The sequence below is a fragment of the Suricata suricatta genome, chromosome 3 (genome assembly GCF_006229205.1).
Source record: "Suricata suricatta isolate VVHF042 chromosome 3, meerkat_22Aug2017_6uvM2_HiC, whole genome shotgun sequence".
NCBI classification, from domain to species: Eukaryota; Metazoa; Chordata; class Mammalia; order Carnivora; family Herpestidae; genus Suricata; species Suricata suricatta.
Genome location: NC_043702.1, coordinates 97,121,024 through 97,133,504, shown reverse-complemented (window position 1 = coordinate 97,133,504; position 12,481 = coordinate 97,121,024).

Below are 12,481 nucleotides of genomic sequence, written 5' to 3'. Positions count from 1 at the left end.
AAAATGGTAAACGGTAAATAAGTAATAAATAAATAATCAAAACAGCACATTTTATGCGACAATACAGATGTTGGTAGGATTCAATGACAGTGGGATTAAATGAAAAATGTAGTGAATTTAGCATATAGTAGGCAGTCACTAAACAATAACTGTTAATCATATTCATCTCCTACCCCTATTATCTTTCAACTGAAAATGGCAACAATCTCTCCCTTCTGGACTCCAGTCGTGCCTCAGACAGCACCCATATATCTGTACCAAACACCCTGGCAGGTGATTCTCTAATACCTTGTGTTCTTTGCAAGTTGTCACACCTGCTTTTGCCTGGCTCTGTCAGCAATTTCAGCACGATCTGCTAGAGGCATAGTGACCCGTTCCTCCTCTTCAAGCACCTACCTCAGCGCTGAGCTACGAGGTCCAGAGGGCCATCCCTGATTCCTTAAACTGTCCCGACTTTGGACAACTGAACGTCAGAGCCAAGACTGTTGCCCCAAGTTTCTCTCTGCAAATAACCCCAGAGACCCTAAGGTGAAGAAATGCGGCTTGTCCAGAGTGATTGTGGGCTTTCGGGTGTATAATCGGTCACTAGCCAGTGTGTAAATACTCTGTAAATTGCTTTGGGGGTGATGTGAAAAGCTCTGCAGAAACACAAGGTATTATAGTTACCAGGGCTGAACACCCGAGATAAGGCGCTTTGGAGCGCGAACAAGCGAGTGACGGGTCAGTGTGCTTCCCACACGCATTCCTCGTAGGGCACGAAGCCCGTAGGCTCTCCTTCCCTCACTTTCTAAGAACACTGACTCCCCTGGGTGAATAATTTAAAGGACAAATTCCCACTCTTCTGGGTACCAAAGCCAGCTGTACGCTGAAATTAAATTAAATCATAAAGTCCTACAAGAAACTGAGGGAAGAGTCAGAAATATAAAACCAAGGGAATCCAGAGCTAAGCATGATATATTAGAGTCAGTGCAATGTCCTTGCCTTCCTGTGCTGATGAAGGGAAAAACTAAAAACCACCGTGGCTCAGACTGAAAGGACCACCATCAAATATATCCATTGCTAAGTACTTGGTAGTGGCTATTGTAATGATTTCAATTCCAGTGGGATGGTGGAGGGAGGTAGGAGAGACATCACTAGATCAACTTGGAGCCCTTGAACTTCGGCTAACTAGCTGGGTGACCTTGAGCGAGTCACCATCTAATGTGCCCTCCATTTCGTTCCTTTTTGAGTTGAAAAAGATGAAATCAGAGTTTGTGTTTCTGAAGTATTTTTTTTTCTGTATTAGCTCAAAGATCATAGTCAGCTAATAAAAGTGTGTACAAAATTTGCTCATTTTTCACAGCTCCAGCCCTAGCATTGCCATTAAAATGACCTTATACTCCTTAGTATACTCCTCAGCATAAGGCCAGGAGACAGAAGGGCAGCTTTGGAAATAGAAAACGAGGAAGTTTTGTAATAAAACACTGCGTCCCCACACTTGTTTCCTCCAGACGGAAATGGGTGTTTAAATGTGGCTTAGAGGGCAGGTCCCGCCCTGAATGTAGGAAAGAAGGAGCACTTTAAATGCCCCAGATTGGCTTCTGGGAGGGGAACTCAGCATGCCTGGACCCACGTAAGAATCCAACCATCTAGCATTCTACAACCACGGAATTAAGGAAGGACTGTGAACGAGTTCCTTTAATTAATCAATACAAAGCAGCGACTTTGGTAAGCAGCCTGGCATTTCTCCTGCTGCTCTAAAGTCTACAAAGCAGACGACGTTTTCCAGGGTGCTGTATAAAAAAATTTTTTTTATGTTTTATTTATTTTTGAGGGAGAGATTACAAGTGGGAGAAGGGCAGAGTGAGAGAGAGAGAGAGAGAGACAGACAGAATTGGAAGGAGGCTCCAGGCTCTGAGCTGTCAGCACAGAGCCCGACACGGGGCTTGAACTCACAAGCCGTTAGATCATGACCCGAGCCAAAGTCAGATCTTAACGGACTGAGCCACCCAGGCGCCCCTCCAGGGTGCTGTATAGTTAAAAGATCTGGGACACGTCTATGTCCAGCATACTAAGCTTAACACTATCAGCATCTCGGCTAAGTGTAATTAGCATTTACTGCCATGACAGTATCACAGGAACAGTAAATAAAATCCTAAATAAAATAAAGCTAGCATGCAGTGGTCCTTGGCCTTGCTAGAAAGCTGTACTTGACCTTGGCCATCATGAGTGTGGGCTGCAGTAAAGGCAACATATCAGGACTACTCACCTCACCGGTGGTGCCCAGATCTTTGGATTTCAGTGGCCAGTAAAACATCAAGGGGAAAAAGAGAGAACATTATATGGAGGCCAAATTCAAAGCCCTTATTTCTCCAAATAAAAATATATACTATCCACAACAACTATCATTTCAGAAAGGGAGGTTTTAACACTAAAACAAAGGAAGGACACTGTTTCAAATAAAGGCTGGTACTTCAAATTGCTTATATTTAGTTTTCAGACACATTTACTACATTTCTCTTTACTTCTCTGAGCAGTCATGGACCAGTGAAAACTTCATTCTGGCCAGAATGTTCCTGAAACCTGCATTTGAGAAGTCCTGCTCTTTCTTACGATATTCTCAGAACTAGAAAGCCTCTTTGTCCAACAACTCCTGTTTTAAATTTCCTCAAAGCCAAATCTTAAGCCCTATTTCTCCTTTGAAGATTTTTTCTCAACACCTTGACTTTTAGGATCTTTCTAGTGTCTGAATTCTTACAGAACTTAGAATTTTTAACATATAATCTAGCACTCTGATTTTGTGGGGAAAGGTTTTGAAATTTAAAATATTTTGTGGATCACAGTTCTACTTTTAACTAAAAACTTTAAAAGTTTTCTCACAAATAAGAGAATGGCTCATTTGACATCTCTGAACAAGACACCAGCTTATGAAAGAAAAGAATACAGAGACGTGCACAACAGAGAGAAAACATTATTCAAATGAATCTGAAATTTGTTAAGGTCTTTTAAGATTGAAAGTATAGAATCCAGGGGCTCGCTAACCTTCTATCTTCAGCTCAGGTCATGATCTCGTGGTCTGTGAGTTCAAGCTTCGCATCAGACTCTGTGCTGACAGTTCAGAGTCTGGAGCCTGCTTAGGATTCTCTGCCCTTCCCCTGCTTGTGCACGTGGTTTCTCTTAAATAAACTTAAAAATTTTTTAAATTAAAAAATTTATTTAAAAAATATTAAAATTATTTTATTTTATTTTTTATTTTAAAAAATTTTAAGGAAGTATAAAATCCAATGCAGTTTGATCAGTAGACTTATGTGTTCAAAGTGCTCTGGTAGTACATTAAGAAAGGGTTACTAGACTTGATTTTAATTTGTCCCTTCTCTACCAAGGTAACTAAGCATCAGGACAATTGCTTTCCTACTTGTTGTACCAAATGGTCCATATTCCCACTTAAACAGACTTCTGTATAATGGAAAATTATCTTACAGATCATCTAGTCTATTCTCTTGTTTAACAGGTGGGGTAATCTAAGGCCCAGGTAACTGAAGTGACTCACCCCAAGTCCCAAGAGATCAGTATTAGCATTAAGTTTTCTATCATGATGTATGATCTTGTAGGTATTTTAAATATAATAGTCTTATATCTCCATATCTCCAGAAAGATAATGCTACACATCAGTGCAGTCTCTAGAGGGATTATAAAGAAGCCAAGTTTTTCCCAGCCCCAACTGGCTCTCATTTTGCATTCTTTTTTTAAAGTTTTTTAATGTTTTTATTATTTATTTTTGAGAGACAGAGAGCAACAGAGAATGAGCAGAGGAGGGGGAGACAGAGGGAGAGACACAGAATCTGAAGCAGGCTCCAGGCCCTGAGCTGTCAGCACAGAGCCTGACATGGGGCTCAAACCCATGAACCATGAGATCATGACCTGAGCCAAAGTTGGAACAACTGAGCCACCCAGGCACTCCATCTTTTTGCATTCTTTTCACTCGGGACTATTTCATCTTCTTATCTTTCATCCATTACTCTTACCTTCTCCTCTCTCCACCCTACTCCCTGTCCAAATTCATTAAAACCTAAGTTCTCAAGAAACGTTATGATAAATTTAACCAAAATTGTAAATGCCTCATAAACCTTATGGACTGATGGTTGAGTGCCAAACATCGTGTTGGGCATAGCTTAATGTGTTCCTTCTACCAGAGGTACTTACAATTTTACAAAGTAGAGAGATAGGCCACCAAACTAAATCTTTATTCAAGACCTAAGTGAGGTTTTCTCTTTCCTTGAAACTGCCACATGTAGGCAATAGTTTACCTTCAGAATCACCCAAGTTCTGGGTGCCTGGGTGGCTCAGTTGGTTAAGCATTTGACTCTTGATTTTGGTTCAAGTCATGACCTCATGATTCATGGGATCAAGCCCCATGTAGGGCTCTGCACTGACAGTGTGGAGCCTGCTTGGGATTCTCTTCCTCTCTCTCTTTCCAGCCCTCCCCCATTCCCCACCCCAGCTCGCATGCCACTCACAAGCATTCTTTCTCTCTCAAAATAAATAAATAAAAACATTTTAGAAAATGAAGAAGCAGAGTCAGCCAAACTCTTCAGAGTAGGAACCTACCCTTCTTTGGTCCTCTCATCACCATTACTATAGTCCTAGATATTTTAGCAATATGTGTAAATCTATATTGACAACATAAAGGACCCTTCTTCATTTTCCTTCTTTAGGGTCTGATCTTTTCTTCTTTAAAAACAAAGCCTTAAGCTTCCCAATTAAATGCAACTTTGATACAGCTTAAACATTTTAAGGTGTTATTATCAAAAATCACTCATACCCAAACCTGGACACAAGGACTCCCATTTTTGGAACAAATACAGCATATGACCTTTGCCAATTCTCTAAACTTCTCTGGCCATAGGTTTTTACTTTTGTGAAACAGAATGATTGTTCTTAACAAAGACTGCGGTACTGGAGGGTTGGGACCACGCCTTTTAATCTTCCGTATGTTACCATATAGAGCTTCGTCTCGGGCTCTGCCCACGCAGATGCTCAGGAAATGCTCGCTAACTAAAGATTTTTATGATCACTGATAGGAAGACAGCATAAATGCAAAACACGATTTCTCCCTTGCCCTGAGTTACCCAGGAGCATCGTTCTCATTCAGAGATGACCACATTTCAGAAAGTGGGTCTCATAAAACATACAATTTAATGAAGCCATCTGGGAAGATGATCGTCGTATAAATGCAAGATATTGATATTATCTGGCTACTTGGGGAAATACCATGTAAATGAAGGTACAACCCAGCTCCATAATTCAAATCAAGTATTGATGTACAAGGTCTTTGGATAATGGACTTTGAAGATTGATATTTCTCACAAATCTGAGGCTACTTTTCTCTCCTCCTTTGCAATTTTGCTATTTTTGCAATAAGACTTTATTTTGCTTTTTGGAAAACATCTTTTTTTTTTAAACAGGAATCCATCAATGTCAACTGGGAGTCTTGAAATGGAAAATTTACATCTGTCTTCATCAGGTTTTTTAGCTTCTCTTTTTTGAAGCAAGAAACAATGCAAAACAACACAGGCATTTTGTTCCTGCTCCAGTCATTATGCAGAATGTTGTTCAGTTATTCCGCATCCCAATTGACTCAGCTGCTTTTTTTTCTGTTTTATTCTCCTCGCAAGAAGGTGTATTCAACTCTTGATATTATCCTGAAGACTGTTCTGGACGAAGCCTCCCAATGATCCATACTCTCTTTTAACCAATGTTACCTCCTTTCTCTGAGAGACAATTGCTGAAACAATACCAGGTTCAGTCATGTCACTAATCCCAAAATGAACATCCATCTAATTCTGGCACTCTCCATCTTTAATGTGGTCAGGGAAAGGGATAGGGCATTTCCTCCACACTTAGGATTTTGCCTTACTACCTCCGACAAGGGAATTACCTCTAGCATTGAGACAGCATCTGCTCCCCCGGTGTACACCAAAGGTCCTCTGGGCTCCTCATCATCTCTGCTGGAAAAGTACCATCCCGTGTTTGTGCTCATTTTCTGGAAACCCAGAGTCCATTTGGCCCTGGCTATCCCCAGCCTCTTCTGTCATCACACACTCACCAAATGATATCTAAATACAGTCAGTATCAAAACTCTTCCCACAAGTTGAGGGGAGCTGGTGTTCATGGACATCATCTGTGGTGGCCTTGCTGGTCCCAGGTACCACCCTACATTCTCATGTAGAGAATGTGAATGACAGGGGTTGGGAGCATGGAGGCTGAGAAGCTGTTACAAATGTTTTGCCTGGACAATGACTGGGGTAGAATACATGGGGAGCTGGCAGCATATCCTTGATCTTTAATCCTTTTAATGTTCACTGAAGAAATTCCTCCTCCCATTGCTCATTGTCTTGCATCCCTAAATCACAGCCTAGAAGCCAGTGTGCCCAGAGCTGAGGACCAAGATGCTCAAATGCCCTGTATCCTAGAGACAAGTGTGCATACTCAGAAGCAAGGCAAGAAAAATCTGCTTGCCCTCTTTCTCCTCAGGCTGCCAGGCACTATCACTGCACATCCCTGATGGGAACATAATATTCTGAGTTTCAGCCTAATGCAGTTGAGGGTCCAGAGTCTTGAAAGCCTTATAAGGAAGCTCATTTAGGGAGTGCTATAGGCCAGATAGGGTAGTAGACATGGGAGTACAAGAAGGGACAAAACTCAGTTTGTGCCCTCACCCTGGCAGGGACATCATAGCAAATTTGACTCTACAGATCTGCTAATGTTATTGATATTATTTTCCATTTTAAGAGCCTCCAAATGTATTTTTCATGGAAGTAAATTCCAAAGGTGATGACAAAAATAGTCTGAACATCCCAAGAGACTGGAACTCTGTCTGCAGAGATAGGAAATAGAGGAATAATCCCATCCAAACAGCTGGCGGTAACAGATCAACAGGTAGCACCTTGAGAGAAACAGCAGATTTGCCACAAATAAAAGGCATATATACTGGAGAAAGCCTTTCAATTTCTCATAAAACATTAGGCCATTATGGGAACTAAACACGTATTTTAAAAAGGTATCTTTATGTGGAAATATTAGTCACTCAGATAACCACGTTTAGGGTCCCTAAGTCCAATCACTGTGCCTTGTAAAGGAAAAGACGGGGAATTTGGGCACAGAGAGGCCCCTACAAAGACAGGACAGAGCTTGAAGGATGTGGCTACAAGCCAAGGGACACCTGGAGGCACCAGACACTGGACAAGGCAAAACCTATCCTATTCCCCACCCCACCAGAGCCTTAAGAGGGAGTGCAGTCCTGTTGACACCTTGATTTTGGATAGGAGAACAGTGATAGGAGAAATTCCATCCGGTTTGTGGAATTTTAAGCCATCCGGTTTGTGGAAATTCCTTATGGCAGCATTTTTCATACAATTAGCATTTTTCTTGGCCGCATAGCATTAATTGTATACCATTCCACATGGAGGTACCATATGGAATATAATTCTGTGATGGACAGTGTTGATGGACATTTAGGTTGCTTCCAGGTTTTTGCTATTGCAAACAATAATGAACATTGCTCTTGTTCTATGCCTTTCTCTGGGGAGGGAATATAGCCTAATGGAACAATATGGTTCCGAAAGCCAGGGTTTCACTGCCTGGATTAGAATTTGGGCTCCATTCCTTACTAGCTATTACCAGAGGAGCAACTTAGCTGGAGACATGCTATTATATGGAAAGATTTATTTTAACAATGTCTGATATACAGGAAGTACTAAATAAATGGTTCCTGTTTAGGATAAATTATCAGAGATGGGTAATCCTTTCTAGATCAAAGAAGAGCTCCATTTTCAAAAACCAAATGCTATCATAAAAGGCTTAGGAATACATCTAATGAGCATCAGAGTTCACTTCTGTTCACAGGCATATACATTTTCATAGAAAAACTATAGTGCAAAAGGCTGTGAATACTTCATTTTTTTTATAGTTATTGTCAAGTTGGTTTCCATATAATACCCAGTGCTCTTCCCCACAAGTGCCCTCCTCCATGTCCATCACCCCTCTTCCCCTTTCCCCCTCTCCTTTCAGCCTTCAGTTTGTTTTCAGGTGTGAATACTTCATTTCTAACACCTTTGACAAAACAAAGAAAGCACATTAGGAATTTATTGTCATTGACTTGGAAAAGGTAATTGTTAATTGTTCAACACATTGTCATTTAAATCAAACTACTTTTTTTACAGTTTATTTATTTTGAGATGCCAGTGACAGCGCAAGTGGGGGAGGGGCAGAGTGAAAGAGAGAGAAAGAGACTCCCAAGCAGGCTCCACACTGCCAGCACAGAACCCAACATGGGCCTTGAACTCATGAACTGTGAGTTCATGACCTGAGCTGAAACCAAGAGTTGGACACTTAAATGAGCCACCCAGGCACCCCTAAATCAGCCTACTTCTAATTTCAACCTTGGTTCTGTCACCTTTTATTCTGGAGGTAACTATTAAACTTCTATGATGCTAAATTTTTCTCTTTTTTTAAGTTTTATGTGTTTATTTTGAGAGCAACAGAGAGAGTGTGAGCAAGGGAGGGGTAGAAAGAGAGGGAGAGAGAGAGAATCCCAAGCAGGCTCCACACTGTCAGCACAGAGCCTGACGTGGGGCTCAAATCCACCAAACCATGAGAGCATGACCTGAGCCAAAACTGATGGAGCAACCCAGGTGCCTGCTCCTTAATTTTTCCATCTCATACTGGGATAGTTATCTCAATCTCTCTAGGACTATTCTAAAAGTAAACTGAGGTACTTTATGCAAAGTGCCTACTACAAAATCTGAAACATAATAGAGGCATAAAATAGTCTATTACTATCAGTAATAATAATAATAATATCTAAGAAAACTCTGAGGAATAAGCTATTGAATAAAGAAGACAAATCAAAGACATTTGAAGTCACTTTGCAGATGAATAATGAATAATAGTGGTCTACAAAGCTTTCTGGTCATGCACCCCATAAGTGAAAAAAAATTGCATCATGTGTCACCAATATATTTGTACTAATTATAAGTTATAAACATATATGATGGCTTTCATATGCACATTATAAAACTCAAAAACAGAAATTTCAAAGGGATGAGATGAAATTTTTTAAGTTATGTCATTTCCTTTCCACACTGCAGTGGATCATCTTGAACACCCACCACCTTTGGTTCATACATTCCAATCTGAAGATTCCTGAAGATAAATATTCTCAGCTGGGGCGCTGGGTAGCTCAGTCGGTTAAGTGTCCAACTTTGGCTCAGGTCATGATCTCACAGTTCGCAGGTTCGAGCCTCTTGTCAGACTCTGTGCTTACAGCTCGGAGCCTGGAGCCTGCTTCAGATTCTGTGTCTCCCCTTCTCTCTCTGCCTGTATCCCATTCACTCTCTGTGTCTCTCTCTCAAAAAGAAACACTAAAAACAAAAGTTATAGAGATAAGATGGGTGCGAGGACCTGGAGATCACTAAATAGGCATGGAACTACCCAGTAAAACATCTCTGGAGCCTTTGAATACCTACCTGTCTAGCACATTCCCAGTTGCTCATTTTTAAGATTCAGTTCTAAGTCCTGCCCCCGCATGAAACTTCTGGCATTTCCAGGTGGAACTGACAACTGCTTCCCTTGGATCCCCCTATGCCTGTACAGACAGCAAGCACGTTTGCATCTCTATCACCTGACTGCATTTATTAGCTTCTGTGTCTCTCTCCCTCTCTTGACCACCAGCTTCTCAAAGGCAGGGATCATGTCATATATTTGCCACTGATTTCCAAGTATTCATTATACAGTGTTTGTTGTACAGACCTGAATAAATATTTACTAAATGAGTGACCTAACAAAACTAGATAACTATAAAGCACATAAAAGTTAGTACGTCTTAGAAACACATAGAAGTAACAAAATAAAATGCTATGAAATGCGAGTACAGCCCCTTTGACATAGGAGCATGTTTAATTAGACTCTAACGTCTGCCTTTGTTTACAGCAAATTTCACAGAATTTCCCAGTGAATTCTCCCGATACTGCAATGGAATTCTTGGTTGCTTCGCTCCTCTGCACATCTCTCCTCTGCTCTGCAGAGTGGGAGAGAGTTTGGCCAGGATGGGGGTGTTTATGTACTTGCTAATCATACGTTTGTTTTCCCTCCAAGCTCAGTTCTGCCTGCCAAGAATAGCTCAGGATGACAATCATTTTCATGCTTTCTGTCAAACAAAGGCTCCAGAAGGACATGAAACAAGGGAACAAAGCCAGAAGTTTAACATCAACAACAATAAGGGAAAAGAAGAAGAAAATAGGTTTAAATATCCTGCTCCCCATTTTTTGCTATCCCATTTCAGCATTTTAGTACTCCAGTTCACTTGGAATTGGAACCTTGTGGGTATATTGGGACCAGTAGACTTTAAATAGCTACGAGAAAGTAGAAGGCTCCATTCCACCCTAGACTTATGCCCAAGAGCCATTTGAGTTTTTCAATCTTTCTCTCACCACCCCCCTTTGTCTTTCATGTGAACTTGAAGCTCCAACTGGAAACTGTTTGCACTATTTATTCCTTCGTCTGTTTCTTTCAAGCATTGTGTTCCAAAATGGGTTTCATGAAATGTTCATATCTTCATGGTAAAAGATCCTATGGTTAAATGTTTAAGAAATTCATAGATATGGAAGTTAAACAGATTTCTTTGCCACAGGCCTTCTCATATCCTTTAATTTTCTGGCATACCTGGTTAACCTTTAGGAGGAAGCATTGTTCAAACCACAGAACTCTCTGTTCCTGGAATCATTGGTCCAGGCTAGTATTCTGACTAATGCGCTTTTAGAAATGCCACATTTTGGTTTAAGGTTCGGTCTCAACTAGGACCTCTTGTCATCAGAGAAAGCCATTTAGAACTACCTTGGTCATTCGGATTGGCATGTAGCTCTTGACAATAGAGAGAAAACATTGCAAAGGAATTTTCCCAAATACTCATACAATGAATTTCATTCTTCTGTGGGCTGACATCTCTGTACCACAGAGCCTGAAATGCCAATCCTGCAGAAAGAGATAGGCTAGAAACATACAGCTTGTTGGGAAACCAAAAAGGCCTAAACAGGGCCCTGTGGTTTTAGGAACGAGCATCTGAGGACCTATTTGTACATTTAATCCATCAGCAATGGCACGTCATAAAGGGAAATGCCCTTCTCTCTTGGGGTGCTGTCATGGAGAAACCTGTTTTTTTTTTATTTTTACTCCCACTCATCCCAACACAGAGCCTTCCTACTATACGTAGCCTTTGTTTATGGTGTTCCTACCAAGAACATCACCTCTCTGCCTACTTCCTACAGAATCTTCAAACTCCCGCTATTGCATGAAGACTTTCCTTTCTACCCACTTGAACACTCCCTCCTTTCTCTAAATACCCCCACTCCATAATGGCTATGCCAGAGGTAAACAAAGCACAGTCTTCCAGGCAAATGCGCTCTGCCCTCCATTTTTGCGAATACAATTTTGCTGGGACACAGCCATACCATTCATTTACAGTTGTCTCTAGCTGCTTTTTCTCTATAAGGGCGGAACTGAGTTGATGAGCCAGAAACCATATAACAGGCAAGGCTAATACCATTACCATCTATCCTTTACAGAAAGCTTGCCAAACTGTATACTGTTCCTCTAGTACTTATCAGAGGCAGCCTTGCTTTGTGCTGGGACTCATACTTTGATGTTTCTGTATGAGTCTTAAGCCCACTGAGGGCAGGGACTATGATTTGTAACACCTGGCTCAGAATAAGTTATCAGTAAACATTAGCCAATCAATAGATTTTCTTACTGATTTTTTTTTTGGAAGAGTACAATTTCCCCAAATTCTCTGTAAGACGTTCCTGGTACCAAAAATGAGGGAGTAAACAGTATCATGTTATTTTCATACCATTTCAGTCTCGTGGTTTACAGTGGGAAGTGGACACAGGCTGTTTATACCAGTTTGCTTCAAGTTTTCTCTGGAAGCAAAATAAAAACCTCAGACAGACATTTCTTCCTGGTAGTCTGGAAAATATTATACTTTCTATACACAAATGGCAGAACCTTACTACTTTGCCCATTCTAGAATATACAGATTCCAAGTGCCTGAAAGAGATGTGAAACGCATGCATGTGCGTGCAGGCGCACACACACACACACACACACACACACACACACACACACACACACTACTGAAAGGCTCTGTGAGCACTAGCAGAATGTGGACTGGCAGAAATTGATCAGTAAAGTTTTCTGATGGCTGCCGTGCTGGTCTTGCCAATGGCCACTGGTCTCAGGACTGGCCTGAGGTCTCAGGACTGGCCTGTCATTTGGATTCTGCAGGTTGCCTACACAAATGAGCCTCAGAGAGATCAGACTGGAGGAGACAAGCTCTTTGCACAGCCATATAATCTATTCTGAAAACTTCTCCAGCTGGCATTTGTCAGGGCAAATGAAAATCCTAAGTTAAAAGTGATAAAAGAAACCTCTTTTCAAAAGCCAACGA